Genomic DNA, 23495 nt, shown 5'->3' on the forward strand with positions numbered 1-23495 from the left:
GGGTGCAGACGTTAAATTTCCAATTCTGACACCAAAGTGGGGACAATGGGCTCTCGTAGTCATTTGGAGACTTTGCCATTCTGAGTACGATGTACCAATTTCTAACCTAAAAGAACCTAAAAGAACAATGTATCAATTTCTAACCTGAAAGAAGCTACGCTGCCAAAATTTCACCACACATGAGAAAAGTCTTCTTTTTCATTTGAAAATAGAACTGGACTCAAAATTAGTTTATGTGACCCGGTCAGTGCGTGATTTGAGAGTGGCCGTGTGGACGGAGAACTAATTATTCTTCTGCACCGGGGGTGCTTCTCAAGCTGCTTCAGAAGGAGATTATGGGGGTTACCTGATCTCACAATTCCATGTCCTGCAAGAAAATAAAACGGGGTGAGATCTCTTCTTCTCAAATTAAATTCAGCATCTAAGGACATTGGTTTTATATAATTTTAAATTGTAGACCTCTGCACAGCACGTTGTGAGTTTAATGAAACCCTTAGGAAAGACACATCTGACCTGCATTTTAACAGGAACTCATCTCTTGCTCGTTGAAACAGGAGAAAAGACTCCGTGGATGAAGCGACAGTAAACAAGATAAATAAAACTCAGCACAGTTTCCATGCTGAGCTGGGGACCGTCCCCACACTGCATGTGAATACAGTGCTCACACAGTGACACTTTCATGTGCCACATGCTGTGACCCTCTGCTGCACAGCATGTCCATGCTCTGTGTCTTGCCGACGTACCTGTCCTCAGCACTCTGCCATGTGCCAGGTGCAGGTTGGGGAGCGCTCCACAGACGGCGGAGTACGAGCCCTCAGTGTCCATGTCTCTGTTCGGTCATCTGTGTCATATTTTATTTCACATTGCACTGTTTATTGCCCGAGTCTGAGTCTTGGTGTTGCTGCTGCGTGACCTTTGTCAAGTAACTTGGCATCAAACAGACCTGACAGCAGTTCCTGTGAGGACTGGATACATAGCAGTTCACGAAGTCACTAGAACTGCGTCTGCAGTTACTTAGCTCCCCACACTGGAGCCCACAGCAGGATGGCCCTGCACTTGGGGAGGCCTCCAGGTTGGGTGGGACAATGACAAAGAACAGCTGTGGACAGAGGGACGGGTAGAGAAGCGGGTCATGTCTTCAAACCTCAGATGAACGGCGTGACCGGTGCACCACGACTCAGGACAGTGAGCGATGGAAAAAATGGAGCTCACAATGGAAGGGTTTGATGCGGAGCGTCAAGCTGAGGTTTTAATAACGCTATCGGATAAAAGCCAGATCTAGAGACATTAAGGAACACGTGAGTAGTGAGAAAATGTGCGGTCATTGTAGGTCACACATTTAAAATCTAGCAGAGACCCAGCTTTACCTCCAGGCTGATCCCCTCACTGACGGGTTAAGATAGATCTTTCTGTATTTGCAAGAGAGTCATGCTGATACTTGTTGGGGATGATACTGCATTAGTCTGCTTGGCTACCATAACAAAGTGTTGTGGACTGGTGGCTTGAGCAACAGAAATTGATCTCTCAGGAGTTGTAATTCCCAGTTCAGGAGGCTGGGAAGTCCAAGATCAAGGTGCCAGCAGGGTTTGTTTCTGGTTCAGTATTTTCTTCTCAGCCTGTAGATGGCCCGTGTCTCGCTGTGTCCTCACGTGGTGGAGAGAGAGTTCTGATGTCTCTTCCTCTTATGAGGGTGTGGCCCTATGAGATCAAGACCCCATGCTTATGACCTCATTTAACCTTTAACACCTCCTCACAGCCCTCTCTCCAGATACAGTCACACTGGGGATTAGGGTTTCAACATGCAATTCAGCCCATAGTATGAGAGTACTTCAAAAAGTTCATGGAAAAAACGAAATTAAAATATAATACAAATCCTTCCATGAAATTAAAATAATACAAATCCTTCCATGATGGTTTTGGAGATCCCATTGGGACGTCCAAGAGGACTCAACTTCCACAACCAAATGAACTTCATTGCTGAAATAAGTGCACTTCTCAGGTCAGTTAATCCAGGACCATCTTTTCTTGGCTCCTGGAGTGGATCCCAAGTGGTCATAGAATTTATCTTCCTGGAATCTGCCCCCTCCCACTCCATCCCTTGATTTTTGTTTCTGTTTCTGGTCCTTAGACAAGTTTGTTTCTGGTTCTGTTCAGTAAGTTCAGGAAGTCACTCCCCCGTGGTGGCAGCAATGATTAGGATCCTGGCTTTATGTTCTAACCCTTCTGTGATCTTATAGCATGATGACAGGGCCTATTCTCTGCCACATGAGATGCAAGAAAGAACTGGGTTAATAATCTTGTCTGTCTATTTAAGAGCTCAATCGATTTTTAAAAAATATTTCATGCACACTGGAAAGGAAACTGGTTCCTTGAGGTGAGACTGGCTCTTCTCTAAGCTTCAGACTCTAGAAAGTTAATCTGCAGCAAAGCAGGGCTGTCTCGGGGTGTTGGTGGAAAGGGCTGCACCGGACGCCTCTAACTATTGATACCTGAAGGGACAGATTTGTGACTCTGGACTTCCAAGCTGATGCTGCTCAGACAACTGTCAGGATCAGGGACTGAGTCAGGATTCCCAGAACTCTTACCAGTGGTTCTCAACTGGTGGTGATTTTGTGTCCAGGGAGCATTTGGCAATGTCTGGAGACATTTTGGGTTGTCACAACTGAGGATAGGGTTGCTACTGTCATCTAATGGGAAGGATGCAGACATGCTGCTAAATACCCTATAAGGCACAGGACAATGCCCATGACAAGTAATTATCTGGCCCCAAATATCAGTAGTGCCGAGCTTGAGTAACCCTACTCTAGAGCAATGTGCCTCTGTTGAGCCATTGATTGAGAAATTTAAAATTCTGTAAGGATCGTTTTTTTTTTTTTTTTTTGTTTGTTTTTTTAAGATGACCAGTAAGGGGATCTTAACCTTTGACTTGGTGTTGTCAGTACCACGCTCTCCCAAAAGGGGATCTTAAACTTTGACTTGGTGTTGTCAGCACCACGCTCTCCCAATTAAGCTAACTGGCCACCCCTATATAGGGATCCAAACCCATGGCCTTGGTGTCATCAGCACCACACTCTCCCAAGTGAGCTAACTGGACATCCCTATATAGGGATACGAACCCTTGACCTGCTGTCATCAGCACCACACTCTCCCAAGTGAGCCACGGGCCAGCCCAGGATTGGTGTTAACTTGTAAAATGCAAATGATTTTTTGTTGTTGTGGTAAAGCATACATAACATAAAGTTTAACCATTTTAAACATTTTTTAGCGTAAAATTCAGTAATATTGTTGCACAAACAACACCACCATCCATCTCCAGAGCTTTTCCTTCATCTGAAATTGAAATCTGTCCCCATTAAGCAGTTAACTCTCCATACTTCCCTCCAAGCCCCTGGTAACCACTATTCCATTTTCTGTCTCTGTGAATTTGACTGTTCTACGAACCCTGTGTAAGTGGTTTCACACAATACTGTCTTTTTGTAACTGGTTTAATCCACTTAGCGTAATGTCCTCAGTGTCCTTCCACACTGTGGCATGTGTCAGAACTTCCATCTTTTTCAAGGCTGATCGTGTCCCACCGGATGCTGCACCACATGTGGCTTCTCCATTCATCTGTCAATGGACACGTTGGTTGCTCCTGCCTTTTGGCTGTTTGTGAACAATGATGCAATAAACATGGGTGTATGGATATTTCTTTGAGACCCTTTCAATTCTTTTGGGAATGTAGCCAGCAGTGACATTGCTGGATCATGTGATAATTCTATTTAAGCGTTTTGAGAAACTGCCGTACTGTTTTTGGCAGAAGCTGTATCATTTCACATCCCCACTAGCAGTGCACAAGGCTTCCGATTTCTCCACGTCCTCACCGACCCTTGTTATTTTCTGGGTTTTGTTTGTTTGTTTATTTGCTTGGTTTTATGTACAGTAGCTATCCTCATGGGTGAGAGGTGGCATCTCATTGAGGTTTTGTGCCAGTGTCTGCTTGGCACAGTTCTGAGTCACACACAGGGGGGTGAGCTGGGAAGGAGAGTAAGGGAGATGACTGGAAAGACAGAGACAAAGCGGGGGAGGCAAGGGCTTGCAGCAGCCTCGGTCAGGGGGCTCCAGCACAGACTCATCCAGTGCCAGGTCCCAGCAGCGTCCGGCCCCATCCTTCTTGACATGCTCACGAGCCAGGTTCTCTGTAGGGCACTGTTTGGACTTGGTCTCTATGAAGCTCCAGTCTTTGGCTGCTCCCTCCAGACTAGGACACATTTGCTGCTTTTCTTCACAGCTTCCTCCTCATCTCCCTTCATGTTAGATGTTTGTTCCTCCCACTTTATCCGATGCAGCATCAGATGCTGAAACTTCTTCTGTGCCTTGGGGCCCCTTCCACTGCTACCACGTTGACATCCTTGTGCAGTGCCACCGCCCCTGTCAGGTACACTTGCCCAGCATTGGCCTCAGTCTTGAACTTCTTGGCTGGATTGCTCAAACTTCAAACTCTATATACAGATATGTGCACCCCTGTGTAAGGTCTTCTTTAAACTCTTTAATTTTCTTGACCTTTCTCTGTTCTGCTGTAAGTTTTGGGGCAGGCTTGGTCTCTTCATGCACTTTCTGTCTTTTTGCCATCTGAGCTCTGACGTGGGGCTTATACCTTCGTGGGGTCTTGAACAGCTTCTGTTCCTAATACTCGCATCAAATTAGAAATTCTGACTTTGGGTTCTAGAGGAGGTGTCAGGCCCAGCCTGACTCTCTCTTGTAATTCCTTCTGTGTCCCCTCCTTGTCTGCCCCCGAGGTTTCTTCTGTTCCTTCTCGGTAAGATACACCCCCAGAGTACCTGGTGTGTCATTGTCGACTGGAGGCTTCAGCTGGGCTGGATCTTCAACAAGACTGGCAGTTCCCAAATAATCTTCTCTCTTGGGATTTTGCTCTGTAAAGTCAAAGCCATTGGGGATGATGTAAGAGTCCCACCCCTCAATTTCAGGGATATCTCCCTCCTTTAACTCCTTCTTAGGAAGCATCCAGCCTCGTTGAAGTATGGATGCCTGTTTTTCGAGCTGCCTGTGAGATCTCTGCCCGCAGCTTCTCTGGCTGAGCCTTTGTCTGTAATCGTTGAGCAATCTTCTCAATTTTGCCCTTGTCATGGAATTTAAAAGTATGTCTCTGGTGCTGGGAAGGGGCAATTGAGACTCAGGGTCAAAAAAGGTATTGGATTCCATGTCTCCTGATGGCTTTTCTTTCATCTCTCTCTTGAACTGTTCCCTCATCACAGCACGAGTATTGGCCTTTCGAGTGGGCATGCGGCGGGTCAGCTCACCCGCCTTGCCTGTGGCATCTGCAGTGCGACCTTGATCATCTAGGATCAGCGCTGCAGGTTTAGTCTGATCTTTTAATTCCACCTTCCAGTGAGCAACACCCACGGCATGCAGCTTAGCCAGGCCCACCATGGTGGCATTGCCAGTGAGCCCTGGCTTCAGTGCCAGCTGGGCTTGGATTCGGGCTTGTAGTTCGCTGCTTTCCTTGCTCTCTCGATGGCATCGTTCATGAAAGTGGCGGCCTGGGAGGGCTGAGTAGCACCGCCATTGGCAAGTCACTCTGGTTGTGAGGAAGGAGGCGGCTTTGGCTGAGGCGTAGGGGGCTGATGAAGCTCAGCCGTTTTTCTTCTCCTCGGTTTGTCACATCGCTGCCTCCTTCATCTGTTTCATCTGGAGCTGAGTCAGCATGCCGGGGCTCTCTGAGGGAGGCCCAGGGACCAGCTCCGGCTCTTCCTCCACCTCCTCAACGTGGGGCATTCATCGCTTCTTTACCCCTGATGCTTCTTTGCAGATCTCAGAGGCATCATCAGATACCTCCTTTAGCTCTCGTTGTCTGCTCCCGTCACTGCTGGACTTGGAATGCCTCCCTCAGACAGTGTGTCCACAAATCGGGGAGTAGAATAGTCAAGAAAAGGTTTCAGATGGCCGACTGCCTCCTCTTGGCCATGCCTTCCCTACACGACTCAATGCTGCTGTGACCACTGTGGGTTCTGAGACACCCAGGGCCTCTGTACTGTCTTCTCCATGCAGGCTTCCACCGCATCCAGCTCCCCCTTAGACAGTGCCGTTGTTCAGCATTGGTGGGGGGACGCTGGTGGTGCCTTCAGGAAGCGTTGAGGTACAGCCTTTGAATCCCGGTCTCGTTGACTGTTTGCATACCAGGAATATATTTTGTCACATCCTGTGTGCTGGAAATACCCGAGCAAAGCAGGCAACAGAGGTGGAAGGGGCAGGACCAGAAGCTGTCTGTGTAAAAGCACCGCAGAGACATCAGCCGACTAATTGGTAAATACTGCACCATCTTCCTAGACCCTATGATGTTACGGCCTGCAAAACTTTTATTTTTTATTTATTCATTTATTTCCCAGCAAGGTCCCTTTTATTTATTTATTATTAGCTAGAAATCACCCTTTATTGATTAAGTCACCAGGAATTTTCAGCACAAGATTTAACATCTTAATGACCACCAGGACCTGGGCTCTGGGGCTTGCTCTGACTCTTGCAGAACTTGAAGGGGTTTAGGGGGAGAGACATCGCTAGATGTCACATTAGATCACGTCAGATGGTGGCAGGTGCTCCTTTCCCAGTCATTGGACAAACTGCTCAATTCTTGTCCATAGCAGGAAAGAGCCAGTACTTCAGAAAAACCTACTAAAGAATTTGACATTGCAACCTAAGATCTCTCTTAACAATTTAGATTTATCAATGGTATTGGTCCAAACTCATTTGCTTCTAATCTAAGTTGTTTTCATTTTGCCATTTTGTGTATGTGTGTAATTTTAACAAATAATCTCATTCCCCGGGCAGAAAGGAATCACCCAGTGCAAAGAAAAATCCCTCATACTGGAATAGCCTCATCTTGCTTTGGATAGAAGAAACAGGTTTTTACACTCCTACCCAAGAGATGAGCAAACACCCCCAAAGTCCCTGGCCTTGGAATGTGCAGAGGCAGAATTGAATAATACAGAAGCCCCTCTCTCCAGGCCTCAGGAGGAGGGATGGGCCAGCATCCCACAGCCCAGCCCCCAAACAGCTCCCACTGGCCCATCCCATGTCCTGGAACACTTCCAAGTGACAACACTTACCATCTGAATGTTTGTGTCCCCAAACTTTATATGTTGAAACCTAATCCCCAAGGTGATAGTCTTAGGAGATGGGACCTATGGGAGGTGACTAGGTCATGAGGGTGGGGCCCTCATGATGGGATTAGTGCCCATATAAAGGAGGCTGACGGAGTCCATTTTCCCTGTTGGCCATGTGAGGACACAGTGAGGAGGCACTGCCTGTGAAGCAGAGAGCGAGTCCTTGCCAGACACCAAATCTCCAATGCCTTGATCTCGGACTTCAGCCTCCAGAACTGTGAGCAATAAATTTATGTTGTTTATGAGCCACCCAGGCTATGGCTGGTTACATAAATATATATTAAATTTTATAAAAATTAAGGAGCTTCAGGACTGATGTCTAATTGTACAAAAAAGCAAAGCATGTATTGTTGTGTAAAAAAGAGGGCATAATAGAGTTGTGGAAACAATAATTACATGAATTAGAATTTCATAGAGGGAGACTCTAGGGCAGGGTTTTTGCTAATTCTCAGCAGGGACTGATGATCACACTTGGCCCTTGTGGGGGACCGAGAAACTGGGGAAGTATTGGTTGGTCACTCAGGGCTGGTGCTGGCGTGAGAGATCACAGAACTCAAGAAGCACTGACATGGTCGGTGTTTTCCACAGGACACTGTCTGTGTTCTGGGGAGGAACATGGAGGATTGAGGAGCCAGGCCAAGCGATCCTAAAAGTCAGAGTCAAATCAGCCTGAATCAAAGTCTTAGGAGATAATGTTTCCCCAGAGGGACAGGGCTGCTGATTGGTCCCTCAAGATTTTTGCCACATTTGAAAGCTGCAGGTCGTGGGTGCTAAAGCAGTGAGCTGAAACCTCCAAAGGTCACAAGTGGATTTGCCACAGTCATTCATGCTTGACCAGCGACCTACTAGAATGTTCATCCAAATCCCTGAAGGGCCTGCTCTGAGGAAAACAGAAGAAGCAGAGACGGACGAGCCTCATGACAACTGCACAAGTGTAATTGGACTCAGAGGGAGACAGAGAGGGGAGAGAGAAGGGGGCAGAGAGAAGCCATCCCTGAAGACGTAAAAGCCGAGAATCTTCCAAAATGAGCATAATATATCAATCCACAGATTAAAGGACCCCGAGTAGATCAGCAAACCCCAACTGGGAACAAAAGAGAAAAGAGGAGAAAATCATACTAAAGTCCATCATAGTTAAATTGCTAAAACAAAGCAAATAAAGTCAAATTTCTTTTCTAAAGCAAATTCACACTTGTACATGTCATTATTAAACAATAAATATCACAATATTCTAAAACTATTCATCATAAGAAGGTAAGAAAATAATAACAAACCTTAGGTTCATAGGAGAATGGATGTACTTAAACACAAAAAACGAAATCAAATTATCAGGGGAGGGGAAAATGACAGAATTGACAGACTAATAAACCTGAAAGCTGTTTATTTCAATAATAAAAACTGAACAAACACCATGTATTCACTTTCAGTGTTTATTTCAATGAAATAAATTTGGCTCAAATAAAAATACACAAATGTGGGAGTGAAAAAAACATAAATGTAGATTCTGAAGAAACTACAAAAATAAGGATAATTATTAAAATAGACATTTCCTAAATAAATTTGATACTTAATGAAAAAGAAAAATTTCTGGCCAAGTATAAATGATAAAACATTGCTAAGGGCCCCCCACCGGCTGGTTTGCCACCCAAGGAGCCCCCTCGAATGGCTTGCCCCAGGGCCCCCTTGGCCTGCCCTCCCACTAAGAGTGCCCCTGGCCTTTCCTGGCCTACCACTATGGGCTGCCCTGGCCAGATCTGCTGCTAAGGACCCCACTGCCACTAAGGGCCTGTCCAGGCCTACACAAGAGACCCACTGGCCTGGCCTGCCTCACGGCCCCTGTTTTAGTCCATTTTTTGTTGCTATAACAGAATACTTGGAACTGGGTAGTTTATAAAGAAAAATGAAATTTATTGCTAATAGTTTCTGGGGCTAGGAAGTACAAAGTCTATCTGGTGGTGGAAACAGTGACCCAGGGGTCTCACATTGCAACATGCTGGAAGCAGAGAAAGCAGAGACAGACAGACTCTCATGTGCTCTTCTTTTAAAGCCCTCAGAACCGTACACCTGACCACCATTTTTAATCAATACAATTGGGCATGGTCTGCCCCAAATCTCATGTTCTTTTCACATGCAAATACAGTCATTTCATCCCCACAGTCTTAACTTGTTTCAACTCAAGAGTCCAAAATTCAAAGGCCCGTCTGTGAAATCAATACAATTTATCTATTTCCAAGATACATCAGTGGGACAAACATAGGGTACATAGTCCCATTCCAAAAGGGAGAAATAGGCCAAAAGAAAGGGGTATTGGGTTCTGAGCAAGTCCAAAATCCAGCAAGGCAGGCATGAAATCTCAAAGATGGTGAATCATCTACCTTGAGTCCATGTTCCATGTCCTCTGCATGCTGGTGTGGGGGTTGGGTCCCTAAGTCCTTGGGCAGCTCTGCTCCTATGGCTTTCCTGGTTGCAGGCCACACTTCAGCAATCCCAGGCTGTCATTCCACTCTGTAGCTCCACAGGTCTGGGGTCTCCATGGCAGTCCTGCTCTCATGGCCCCACTGGACATGGTGCTAATGGAGTTTCTCTGCTGCAATTCCCATCACGTTTCCACTTGGCATTGCTCTAGCAAAGGCTGTCTGCAGTGACTCTGTCCCTGTGACAGATCTCTCCCGGGGCCCCCACACTTTTCCATACGTCCTTTGAAATCTGGGTGGAGGCTCCCAAGCCTTCTGAGCTCAGGCATTCTGTGAGCCTGAAGACCTAACACCACGTGAACCCCACCAAGGCTTCTGGCTTGTATTTTCCAAAGCTGTGGGTCCAGCCACACCTGGGTTCAATTTAGCCACAGCTGGAGCAGCGAAAGCAGCCAGGGTGCTGCTGCTAGAAGCAGATTCCCAAGGTGGCCCTGAGCAGTGAGCCCGTGGAGGGCTCCTCAAGCCAGTTCCCCAAGACAATTTTGTCCCCCTAGATCTTTGGGCCTGAAATGGAAGAGATGGCCCCAGAGCCTTCTGCAATGCCTTCAGGGCCTTTTTCTCCTTCTCTTGATAATCCCATTCTTTTGAGTTAATCTTCTTAGTACCATTGAATTTTCCTTCTGAAAATGCTCTCTTCTTCTCTACCACATGGCCGGGCTGCACATTTTCCAAATCATTACCCTCTGCTTCCCTTTGAAGTTCTGGCTTTATGTCGTGCCTTTGCTGCCATAACCTAGAGCAGGCTCTTACAAGTAGCCATGCAGCTCCCTTATGCTTTGCTGCTTAGAAATTTCTTCCACCAAATACTCTGGTTCACAACTACTAAGTTCCAACGTCCACACAGTCCCAGGGCACGGACACAATGCCACCAAGTTCTTTGCCATTTCACAGCAAGGGTGATCTTTGCCCCAGTTTCCAAAAAACTCCTTATTTCTATCAGAGACGTCCTTCAAATGTTCTTTACAGTCCATATTTCCATAAGCATTCTGCTCACCACCATTTAAACAGTCTCTAAGACATTCCAAACTTTCCCTCCTCTTTTTGTCTTCTTCTGAGTCCTCCAAACTCCTCCAAACTCTCAACACAGAGTTCTGAAGCCATTTCCACATTTTCAAAAGTCCATTACAAACAACAGCCCACTCCTGGTACCAATTTTCTCTGGCTATAACAGAATATTTGGCACTAAGGGCCTCCATGGCCAGGTCTACTATTCTGGGCCCCCTTGCTGCTAACAGCCCCCCTTCTGCTAAGGGCCTCCCTGGCCTGGCCTGGCACTAAGAGGCCCAGTGGCCCTACCTGTCCATAGGGTCCCCTGGCCTGGCCTACCTTTAGGGACCCTATAGGGTGGGCTGGCCTGCCATTATGGCTCCCCTAGCCAGGCAGGCCTACCCCAAATGTCCCTTAACCTGGCATGGCCTGCCCCTAGGGAAGCCCTGGCTGTGCCTGGCCTGCCCTCATAAATCCCCTAGCCTGGCCTGGGCTGTCACTAGGACACTACTGGCCTGGCCCAGCCAGGCTCAGAGCCAAGGACCTCCTGACATCTCCTGGGCTGTCCCAAGGGACCTGCTGGCCTGTCCTGGTGTGGCACTTTGGGCCATTTCTGTCCTGGCCTACTCTGCCACTAAGGGCAACCATGGCCTGACCTGACTCTAGGGCCCCTGTGCCCTTGCCTGCTGCTAAGGGCTGCCCTGGCTCCTAGGCTGCCAAGGGCCTCCTACTGCTATGGGCCAGTCTTGCCAGGCCTGCCCAAGGAACCCACTGGTTGTTCTGCCATATGGCCTCCCTTTACTAGTCTGCCCCTAGCAGACCACAGCCATAAGGGCCACCCTGCCACTAAGTGCCCCACTTGACTGGCCTGTCCCTGGGCCACCTTGTACTGTCTTGGTGCTAAGAGCCCCTGGCTTGCCTTCAAGAGTTCACCTGGCATGGCTTGCCCTGCCACTAAGGGCCCTCTTTGAATGGTCTGTCCCATGGCACCCTTGGCCTGCTTACTGCTACGGCCCCCCTGGCCTCACCTGCCTGGGTGTAAGAGACCCCCTGGACTGGCATGACCTGACATGGGGATCTCTTACAGGCAGGCCATGTCAGGCCAGGACAGACCTGAGGCAGGCCCAACCAGTGGGTCTCTTCTCTACACCTGGTCAGGCTCACCTATAGTGGCAGTGGGGCCCTTAGCAGGCCTGGACAGGGACCGTTAGTGGTGAGCCAGGAAAGTCCAGGGGCACCATTAGTGGCAGGACAGGCCAAGTGAGGCCAGGGTGTCTCTTAGAGGCAGGCCAGGCTGAGGGTGCCCTGGTGGGGGAGTCTTTCTTTCTTTCTTGGGGGCCCCAGGGGAGGTCAGGAGGGACATAGGTGGGCTAGAAGAAAGAAGGAAACATAGAAAGAAAGGAAAGAGGGAGGGAGGGAGGGAGGAAGGAAAGAAACAAAGAAAGAGCCCCCAAATAAAAAATATAAAGGAAGGATGGACGCAAGGAAGGAAAGAAAGAAAAGGCAGAAAGGAAGGAAGGAAGGAAGAAAAGAGCCCCCTTAGTCCCCCCTGGCCTGGACTGACCTGCCTCTAAGTAGCCCCCTGTTCTGGCCTGGCCTAGCCTGGCCTTCCAGTAAGGGCTCTCCTGGCCTGCTGTCCCCTAGGGCTCCCAAGAAAGAAAGAAAGAGAGAAAGAGAGAAAGAAAGAAAGAAAGAGAGAAAGAAAGAGAGAAAGAGAGAAAGAAAGAGAGAAAGAAAGAAAGAGAGAAAGAAAGAAAGAAAGGAAAGAAAGAGAGAAAGAGAAAGAAAGAAAGAAAGATGGAAGGAAAGAAAAGAAAGAAGCAAAGAAAGATAGAGCCCGTAAATAAATAAGGAAAGAAGGAAGGAAACAGGATAGGGGAAGGGGAAGGAAGGGGAGGGAAGGGGAGGTTAAGGGAAGGTTAAGGAAGGTTAGGGAAGATTAGGGAAGGTTAAGGGAAGGTTAGGGAAGGTTAAGGGAAGGTTAAGGGTTAAGGGAAGGTTACAGAAGGTTATGGACAGTTAACAGAAGGTTAGTGAAGGTTAGTGGAGGGAGGAAGGAAGAAAAAGAAAGAGTCCCCCTAGGGTCCCCTTGGCCTGGCCTGGTCTTCCTCTAAGAGAGCCCCTGACCTCACCTGTCCTGCCACTAAGGGCACCTCTGGCATTCCCTGGCCTGTCACTAAGGGCTTCCCTGTCCAGGCCTTTTAATGGCCCCACTGCCACTAACAGCGGGCCTAGCCAGGCCTGCACCAGAGACCCACTGCCTCAGACCCACCCTGGCCTGGCCTATCCTTAGGATCCTGCAGGCCTGACATGGCCTGGCACTATGGGCCTGTCAGGCCCAGCCTGGCCCAGAGCCAAGGACCACCCCGGCCTGTCCTGGGTTGTCCACAGGGCCCTTCTGGCCTGTCCTGGCCCAGCACTATTTGCCACCTCTGTCCTGGCCTGGTGCTACAGGCAACCCTGGCAGGGCTTGCCTTCCACTAAGTGCTCTCATGGCCTGGCCTGACCCTATGGACCCTGTGCCCTCACCTGCCATGAAGGGCTGCCCTGGCTCCTAGGCTGCCAAGGGCCTCCTACTGCTATGGGCCAACCTGGCCTGTCCTGCCCAAGGAACCCACTGGTTGTTCGGCCATATGGCCACTCTTTACTAGTTTGCCCCTAGCATACCACAGCCTTAAGGACCACCCAGCCACTAAGTGCCCCACTTGACTGGCCTGTCCCTGGGCCACTTTCACCTGTCTTGGTGCTAAGAGCCCCCCTGGGACCCTCCTTAGTATCCTGCAGGCCTGACCTGGCCTAGAACTGTGGGCCTGTTTGGCCCAGCCTGGCTCAGAGCTAAGGACTTGGGCTGTCCCCATGGCCCTTCTGGCCTGTTCTGGCCTGGCACTATGGGGCACCTCTCTCTTGGCCTGCTATGGGCGCCGCTGCCTGGGCTTGCCTTCCACGAAGCTCCCATGGCCAGGCCTGACCCTAGGGCCCCTGTGCCCTTGCCTGCCACTGAGAGCTGCCCTGGCCAAGCATGCTGACAAAGGACTCATACTGCTAAGGGCCAGCCTGGCCTGACCTGCCCAAGGAACCTACTGGCCTGGTCTGCCACATGGCCCCTTTTTACTGGTCTTCCCCTAGTGGACCACTGCAATAAGTGTCACCGTGCCACTAAGGACAACTCTACATGCTCGAAGTGCCCCCTTGACTGGTCTGTCCAGGTACCACTTGGCCTGTCTTCATGCTAAGGGACCCCTGGCCTGCCCTGGCTCTAAGACTCCCATGGCCTTGCCTGGCCTGGCCGGCCTGCCCTAAGTGCTTCCTTGGCCTGCCCTGGCACTAAAGGCCCTCTGCCCTGGCCTGCCCAAGGGACCAAATGCACTGGTCTTCCCCTGAGACTGGACTACTGGTAAGGGCACCCTGCTGCTTTTTTTTTTTTTTTTTTTGGTTTGTTTCTCTTTTAGGCTATTCTTTCTTTTTTCTTGTTTGCTTTTCTCTTTTTTTCCCCCTATTTTTCTTTGTTGTATTTTTTCTCATTTTTCTTAAATTTGTTTTTTGCATTTTTTCTGTCCTCTTTTTTTTGGTTTTCTTCTTTTCGTTGGGGTTTTGTGGGATTTTCTTTTGGGGCTTTTTGGGGGGTTTTCATGGGGGTATATTTTTCTTTTGGGGGGGCTTTTCTTCTTTTGGTGGGTGGTTTTCTTCTGTTGGAGTTTTTTAAAAAATTTTTTTCTAAAAAGATGACCGGTAAGGGGATCTTAATCCTTGACTTGTGTGGTCAGCGCCACGCCCTCCAGGTGAGCCATGGGCCAGAAATGGAGTTTTCTTTTTGTCAGGCTTTCATTCTATTTTTTTTTCCTTCTTTTATGGGGTTTTCTTCTTTTTCTTGGGGTTTACTTATTTGGGGGGGATTTTTTTCTTCCTTCTCGCATTCTTTTTGTTTGGATTGTCTTCTTTTGGGGATTTATTCATTTGGGGGGTTTCTTCTTTTTGTTGGGGTTTTCCTATTTGGGGTGTTTTCTTCTTGTGGGTGTTTTCTACTTCTTTGGGGTGTTTTCTTTATTTTTGAGGTGTTTTCTTCTTTTCGGTGATTTCCTCTTTGGGGTGTTTTCCTATTTGATGTGTTTTCTTCTGTTCGGAGTTTTCTTCCTTATGGGGGTTGTTTTCTCCTTGTTCTGGGTGTTTTCTTCCTATGTTGGGTATTTTCTTCATTTATGGGTGTTTTGTTCTTCTTTTGGGTGTTTTCTCCTTCATCTTAGTGTTTTCTTCTTCTTCTTTGCAGTTTCTTGTCCTTTTTTTGTTTGTTTGTTTTCTGATTTTCGTTTTTTTTCTTTTCTGGCCCAACCTCTCTGCCAGCTCCATCTTCTCATGCTGCCCTGACTGTAGCACTGGAGACCTCCATGTCCTAATTGGTCTGGATGGAGAGAAGCAATCAGCAGACCCCTGATGCCGCTGGAGACCCACGGCATAGGGAAGGGGGCACAGGGCACTGGCTCACACGTGCCTTCCCGGGTTCCATTTCCTGTGAGGTCTCCAGCACCCCAGTTTACAGGTGGGGAAACAAAGGCTCAGGGGCCGAGTGTGGAGGCAGGCCGGCAGGGCAGGTGGCGCACCAGGCTGATGAAGCCAGTCTACAGCTCAGCCAGCTGCTCCTGGAGCTCGCGGGCCTGGGACAGCACGCAGCTGGTGGTGGCATGGTGGCGCTGTGTGCCCTCCAGCACCTGCGTGTGCTGCTTGCCTCAGAACCCAGCAGCTGCTCCAGCTCCAACAGCTGCTCCAGCTCCAACAGCTGCTCCTCCTGTTCCTGGTTCAGGTGGCTCAGACCCTCGTTGTCCTTTACCTGAGCCTGGAGCTGACCCACCAGGCTCTCCAGCTGCTTCTGCAGCTGCTCAGCCTCCACCTGCAGCCTCCGTTCTTCCTCGCTGGGCCCTGCTGGAGGCTCCGGGGGTGGAGGCTCAGCTGAGAAAGGAAATGGATGATGAGGGATTCTGGCCTCTGGAGTTGCACAAAACCCTCTTCCTGACCCACAGCTCCTAATTCAGCCTCTCCCAGACCATGGCTTAATGTCTAATCATTCCTCATGCCCAGATGATGGTCAATCATTCAATCCACTTTCAAACAGAGTTCTTCACATTCTTATGCTCAAGACAGCTGTGGGTGGCTGACAATGGGCACCCCACCCCTCTTTGCAGATGGGGACACTGAGGCTCAGGTGAGCAGACTTGCCGTCTGCTGGTGCACACACCTCTTTCTCTTCCCCACCTGCTCCCAGGACACACCAGCCCCAGCTTACCTGTCCACCTGCTTACATCGGCCTAACAGGTCTCTGGCTCCTGCACGTGACTCAGGCCAGGCTCCTCCCCTAAATCGTGCACCTGCCCAGAGCATAGGGGGTGAGCCATGGAGGGAGCAGCTGCAGAACGGACAGGCTGTCACCTCCCTCCCTACCCCACCCCCATAAATCCAAAACCCTGGGCTGCAGCCGCTCACCTGTCGTGGCAGGAGCTTGGATGTCTCAAGCTTCTTCATCTGGAGCTGCAAGGCCGCCTTCTCCATCACAAGGACCTGAAGCTTCCTCTTCAGTTGGGGCTGGTGACACTTGTGGTCCTCATTGCTGTTCCTGTGGCCAGAGGTGGAGGAGAATGGAAAGAACAAGGAACAGAAAAGAACACTTTGGTTATCATGCACTGACTTTGCCACACAACCAGAGGACCATGGCATGGGATGGGGGCCCGAGAAACCAACAGTTACAAGTGCCAGAGGGTCGACAGGAATTGCCTGAGGCCACACATGAGTCACTGGCACAGCTGGGGCCAGAGCTTGGCTCTGCACATGTTGAAACCTCTGCATCCCCCTCACTGTGCTCACCTGTACCCTCCCACCTCCCCCCACATCGACTGCGCTGAGACCCCCAGACCTGCCATCCACCGTCCCCCTCCTACTTGTTGTCCTCCAAGTGCGGGTGGAGAGCATCTCGCTCTTCCTTCATGTCACGGTAGGACTGCAAATGCAGAAAGGTGAAGTCAGGATTGGGCAGGGGGAAGATGTAGTCGGGGCATATGAACACTGACACCTACAGCAGCCATCCCGCAGTGACATTTCCTCCCCTGAATCACATCTGACTTCTTTTTCAAGCATTTCCAAGCCCATGTTCTCAGTTGGTTTTACTAAGACCTCAGTAAGGGTGGAAGAGGCAGGGAGAGAGATCTGATTTACAGCTGGTTGACAAAGGCCCAGGGATATCGGTCAGATTGTCATTGTTATGTCTGTCATCACCATCATTTGACTATGTATTGAGCACGTCACCAGGCACCATGCTGACAATGCACTGAATCCTCACAACCACCATAGGAGGCAGTTATTATTACTATTTCCATTTTGTAGATGAAATACAAAGTATTAGAGGTAAACTGCTAAGATCACTTACAGCTGGGATGTGAACATCTGGGTCCATCTAATTCTCTAAGGCCATTTTTCCCCCAGGGGTGGAGGTGCAAGCATGAGGGCAGGTGGCTGGACTCACCCTCTCCACCTCCTTCTGTTGTGCAGAGACAGTGTTCAGGCTCCACTGCAGCTCTTTTATCTGCACTCAAGTGAGCACAGGCAGCTCGCCAGATGTTCACACTCCCCTGGAATGACAGAGGTCAGGATGGAGCCCAAAGGACTCCCCCAGAGGCCTGCCAAGGCACCAGGTTGAGGGAGGAAGGGTGCCCAGATTCACACCTGCTTTCTGCCAGACCCCACGGTGAGTGTCAGCCAGGGCTCTCTCTAACTGTGCCTTTTCAGACATTTAGACGTCAGTGGTCCGAATCTGAGCCTTTGGGAGAAAAACCAAACGGGTGCTGAGAGGGGGAAAGGAAGGTTCTCCAGCGGACACGAGGGATGCCATACAGTCTACTCACCTGCAGTTGTTCCTGCAGGGAGTTCACCTGCTGACACCTACTCTCCTGCGGGAGGAAGAGGAAAGAAACATCTCTTACCAGGGTGGCAGAGATGCAGCAGCAAGGGACAGGAGCCCGGAATGCCAACAATGGCCCAGGACAGTCCCACCAATGAGGCCAGATTCTCAGTGACCTTGTGGGGCCGAGGGTGGGGTGCAGGGGTTGAGCCTTCTCCAGGTTGGAGGTGGGCAGAACAAGCCTGCAGCTCCCCATGTGAGTCTTCCCCCAAACCCATCAGACATGGAATGAGCGAACAAAGAAATCATGTTCCTCTTTCCTGTTGATCCAGAGTTTCCTGGTGCTGTCTTTTCTGTGTGGAGAATCACAGGAAAGTGACTGAGGTTGTCCCCTCAGCTCCATTCCCCAGACCAGAGTGGTGGGCAGGGGACAGGAATGGATTTTCAAGGAAAAGCTCTCACACCCTATAGGGACACAAATTGACAAACTCTTTTCGAACTCCCAAGGAAAGAGAATTTGGATCTTTGTTGGTTTTCACTCATAGCTACAGAGCTGAACATCTGAATCTGGATTCTGTTTAAAGGACAGCCATGGAAACTTCTAGAAATGGAGGCTGAGAAAGGAAAGACTACCCTTCTCCCAGCTTGTGATTCACAACGGTGCATGTATTCACCACAAACCACACAGTACAGGACAGGGACTGTTCTTAATAGCAGGGATCCAGGTATGCAAAGGACAGGCAAGATCCCTGTCTCCCTGATGTCTCAAGTGTGCCTAGAAATCTTTCATTCTTAGAGCTGAAAGGGGCCTTTGACACCTTCTAGTTCTATCTCAGGACACTTAAGCCCTGGTGGGAGAGGTGGCTTGTCCAAAACCAAAGACAAAGCGAAGCAGGAACTAAGTCAGGGTGGGAACACAGGACTTCTGACAACAGTCAGCCTAGTGTTTCCAGCAGAGGGACAGCCAAGGGCACATGTGGTGAGGAGTCAAGCAGGGGTGTCTGGAGAAGAGAGAGTGGGCAGACAGGTCAGCAACAGGAAGAGCCATGCCGCATGGTCTGGGGTCCCTCCCACTGAGAACTAGGCCCCCCAGCATCCCATTCTCCCTTGGCATCAGGGGCCCCCAGCCCTTTTCTTCAGATCCCCAAGGGGAAATTGGAGCCCAGGATTGGCAGTGTGGAATCAGGGCACCCCACTGGAGTCTTACCAACTCCTGGATCATGCTCCTTCAACATCTGTTTTCTGTGTAGCTAGAGCACCAGGCTACTGCCAGATCTAGGCATCTGCTCTGAGGCGTGGGCAGAGGGGAGGAGTTGGAGGAGGTCTGGGGGGACAGGTAGAGACAGCAATCATTAGGGGTGGGTGTGGGGGCTGTCTTAGCTGGCAGAGGGGCACGCAGCCCCCACCATGGGAGGTGATCAAGAGGCTGGGCCACAGGGCACTTACCTCCAGCTCCTTCATGTAAACTGATGTCACAGAGGCCTCCCCACCAATGTCACCAAGGCCTCTCCACTGATGTCACAGAGGCCTCCCCACTGATGTCACAAAGGCCTCCCCACTGAAGTCACAAAGGCTTCCCCACTGATGTAGGATGTGGGCTAGAAGAGATGAGAGCGCACATGGAGACGCTCTGTCCCCCTCAATAGCTAAGCCCTCTTCTGTCCTTTCTTCCCCATCGGCAATCTCTTAACTCTGAAAGGGAAAAGCAGTGATATTCAGGAGACCTATAAGCCCCTATACTGCCATCCTACTTTACAGTTTTTACAAAATATTCTTCCTTATACCATCTGATTTAATGCCACCAGCAGCCCTATAAGGGGTTGTAATGATCACTAAATGGCTGAAGGAATGGACTGATAACATGACTAAAAAAAGGCAATAATGGAATTTCACTTCAGTCTTCTGGGGCTTTGTCATGAATCAGCAGCTGCCAGGTGGCAAAATACAAATCAGACATTGGGGTACTCTCTTACAGAGCTGTGAGAAGTGCACACTAGTGCTTCTTAAATGTTTATGTCAATGTGTCCTAGTGGCAGAAGTCATGTGGGCACACGCCTAGGGATCCGGGGACCTAACAAAAAGAGGACAACGCAAGCTTCATTTCAGAGAGAAGTCTGTCACGATCTTGCAAATCTAGATGAATGTCTCACCTAAGTTCATCAATACATTTTTCCTCTCTCAGAAGAATCGAGCAAATCTCATTCTTTAGAAAGATGCCCTCTATGAATCCTGTGGCACCCTAGATTGAGATGATCTGGGCAAGATTCAAGCTGTGAAGTTCAGTTGCCCAGAATTTGTCCCACAGAAGATAAGCACATCTCCCTCCAGAGGGCCCTGACTGACAGGCGCTCTGGTCCCAGAATCCTAGGGAATTCTAATGTGAGCTACAGACTCAGAAATAAGATCTAAAGTGTCTCTAGAGGGTAGAAACCTGGGAGAAAACCAAACCAAACCCATTCTCCCAATTGGCACCCAAAGATATTGTCAACATTTCAAGCTCACTGGTGATATGCAGGCTTTTCACGTAGTAAATGTCTAAGTAAAGGGAGTGAGGGAGACAGAAACCTCTCGGTCCTGGTTCCCCTAGTCCTGAGTGCCCTTCCAAATGGAAATTTGAGTCATGACCAGAGAAGCTGGAATGAGGGTGAAAACACTTACGGGACTGGGCCATCAGGTCAAAGGCCGGGCTCCAGGCAGTAATGACAGGGGACAGCTGGCGAGGGCAGGGGCTGGGATGGCTGAGGGCACAGAAATGGCTGAGAAGACTTTGGTGAGGGGAGTCAATAGGCTCAGAGGGACAAGCCCCATGTGCCTCAGAAGTGACACTGAGTCTGGGGCCTGCGACCCAACATGCTGTACCTTATTCTTGGCCACAGCCAATTTCCTCTGTCAGGTTTCCTCCGACCTCTTGAGGCAGGGAAAAGGCAAGGAGGGCCGCGTCACCACCATCCAGGCACTGGGGACTCGCTTCCTTCAGCTGACAGCGCAGATGTGCGACTGAGCCAGAGCTGGTGGGAGCGGGCGGTGCCAGGCAACACTGCAGTGGGCATGTCCTCAATGCCCACAGCTCATTGGTGAGTGAGGAAGATGAAACAAATGGGGGCACGGCCAGGACACAGGGAAGGATGGAGTCACAATGACAGCTGCGGGTCACTGGCCCCGCCCACCCCAGGGCGAGACACCCCTTGGGGAAATGGGCGGGGCTATCACTTGGTGTCCATGCAGCTCCTGTGTGACCCTTCATGGCAGTTGTCAGAGAATTCAAGGCACCTGGCAGAGCAGAGGCCACTGTCCAGCCCCAGCCCTGGCCCCTCCTGTGCCAGTTCAACCCCTGACCCGGGGCGTAGGACCCCAGGGCTCAGGAGGTGGGCGAGGAATGGACAGCAGGGGAGAGTGTGTCACTTCACAGTCCCTTTCTAGACTCGTCACAGCTCTGCCCCAGACTTTCTTATCCCAGAAGCCACCTCCAAAGACCCCCATCCAGTCCTCCAGGTGCTTCTCCACTTGCCCCTTCCCCAAGGGTCCCTACACTGATCCCGGGAGCATAGCTGCCCCCTCCCAGCTGTGTCCCATCCAGGTCACTCCTGCCTGCCAGCTGCTCCTCCTCTCACACCCCACAGCACCCCCTTCCTCCCAGCATGGGCTCTGGGTCCCATCAGCCTTTCCCCTTGGGTGCCTCAAGACCAAACTGGGGGGGCTAAAACTGTAAAACTCTCAGAAGAACACATAAGTGTAAATCTTCATGATCTCAGGTTAAGCCATAGTTTTCTAGGCGTGACATCAAAAGCACAAGCAACGAAAGAAAAAAATGGTTAAATGAACATCATCAAAGTTAAAAACTTTTGTGGTTCGAAGAATGCCATAGAGAAAGTGAAAAGAAACATGAAAGAAAGAAAGTGAAAAGAAAACCACAGAATTGGAGAAAAATTTTACAAATCTTATCATATTTTTTTTTTTAAAGATGACCGGGAAGGGGATCTCAACCCTTGACTTGGTGTTGTCAGCACCACGCTCACCCGGTGAGCCACGGGCCAGCCCTTTATAGGGATCCGAGCCTGTGGCCTTGGTGTCATCAGCACCACACTTGCCCGAGTGAGCCCCGGGCCGGCCCCCACATTTGTTTTTGAACATCTTCTATTGAGATATAATGTCCATGCTATACAACTCACCCATTTAAAGTGTGTGATTCGATGGATTTTAGTACACTCAGAGTTTTGCAATCATCACAGCCATTGTGCAACACTCTCATTAGTCCAAAACTAAATCCCTTGGCCATCATCCCCAATTACTCCATCCCCTCCAACCCTGGGCAACCATTAATATGCTTTAGTTTCCTACAAATCTCCTCTTTTGGACATTTAATAACAAGGGGATCATACATTATGAGGTTCTTTGTGACTGGCCTCTTTCACTTAGCATAATGTTTTCAAGGTTGATGTGAAGTTGTAGCAGGTGTCAGCACTCCGATGCTTTTTATGACTGAATAATGTTTATTTACGTGGATATCTCACATTTTGTTTATTCATTCATCAGTTCATGGACACTTGGCTAGTTCCACCTTTGGGCTATTGTGAATAATGCTGTTATGACCATTTATATTCAAGGTTTTGTGTGGATGCGTAGTTTTCTTTCTCTTGCCATATATATACCTAGAAGTGGAATTGCTGGATCATATGGTGACTCTACACCGAATCATTTGAGGAACTTTCAGGCGGTTTCCAAAGTACGGTTTTCCCAGCCGTGTGTGAGGGTTTTAATTTCTCCATATCCTTAAACACTGTTTTTACGCATCTTTGTGACTATAGCCATGGTAGTGGGTGTGAAGCGATATCTCATTGTGGATTTGATTTGCGTTTCTCTGACGTCTACTGATGTCGAACATCTTTTTATGTGCTTATTGGTCATTTGTATATTTTCTTTAGAAAACTATGTATTCAGATTTTTTGCCAATTAAAAAAAATGGGATATTTATCTTCATATTATCAAGTTCTAATCTTTTTATACATATTCTGGATACAAGCTCCTTCTAAGATATAGGATTGGGCCGGCCCGTGGCTCACTGGGTGAGTGTGGTGCTGACAACACCAAGTCAAGGGTTGGGATCCCCTTACCGGTCATCTTCTGAAAACAAAAAAACAGCAAATGTGCCTCCAGCTCCTCCTCAGGATATAGATGTTGCAACAGCCCAATGTCCAGCACGATGACCAGGAAAAAGCCGGATAAAGCATAAAAACCCTATTTTGGAGACATAACAGCATTGTGGAAAGGACAATTAGAAGACATTGAATGTCACAGTGGGTCGCGTCCCCAGAGGCCCGGCCTCCCAGGCTAGCTCAGAGGCCGCCCGTCCTCCCGCGTCGCCAACCACCACGTCCGCCAGATTCAAACGGAGACGGAGATTCGAATTCTGGCGCCGAGCCCTGTGATTGGGCGGGAGGCGCGGCGTCGGCCAATGGGAAGGTGCGGAGGGCGGGGTGGGGCGGGGCCAGGCGGGTGTGGTTTGTGACATGTGGTCATTGTGCCTCCGTCACAGACTCCTCCTGAGAGTGACATGAGGTTGTCCCCCGACCATCGCGTGGCCTCCGTCCTCGCGGTCAGGCACGTGCCGTCGGCTCACAGGGAGCTCAGTCTTAGCGTCTGTGACATGCGTGTCAACGGCAGGAACAGATTCTGCTCAAAACTCACGATGAAAAGACGCGCTGGGGACTCGGGCGGCGTGAGAGCCCGGCAGCCTCTGTCCCCTCCTCACGCCCGTCCTTATCTTGTTCCTGCTTCTCTTTTTCCCGTTTGCGTCCCCGGGAACTGCACTCACTTCCTCCTTGAGCACAGGACACGGAAGGGCCCACGGAGCCCGCTGTCCCTCCGCGTCCCACCCGCCCCGTCCAGAGCCCCCCCCCCGACTTCTCTCTCCACACACGTGCTGCTGTTTTAAAGACATACGAAAGCTACTGAGTTAGAGCGAACACGAGAAATAATGCTGTGATTCAAGAAACC

General features: G+C 49.7%; 1 pseudogene; it reads right to left on the reverse strand.

Moving 5' to 3' along the window:
* Window positions 1-3912: 3912 nt before the first annotated feature.
* Window positions 3913-6077, reverse strand: LOC134363239 (U4/U6 small nuclear ribonucleoprotein Prp3-like; annotated as a pseudogene).
* Window positions 6078-23495: the final 17418 nt, after the last annotated feature.

Source organism: Cynocephalus volans, chromosome 14, assembly GCF_027409185.1.
Source record: "Cynocephalus volans isolate mCynVol1 chromosome 14, mCynVol1.pri, whole genome shotgun sequence".
Taxonomy (NCBI): Eukaryota; Metazoa; Chordata; class Mammalia; order Dermoptera; family Cynocephalidae; genus Cynocephalus; species Cynocephalus volans.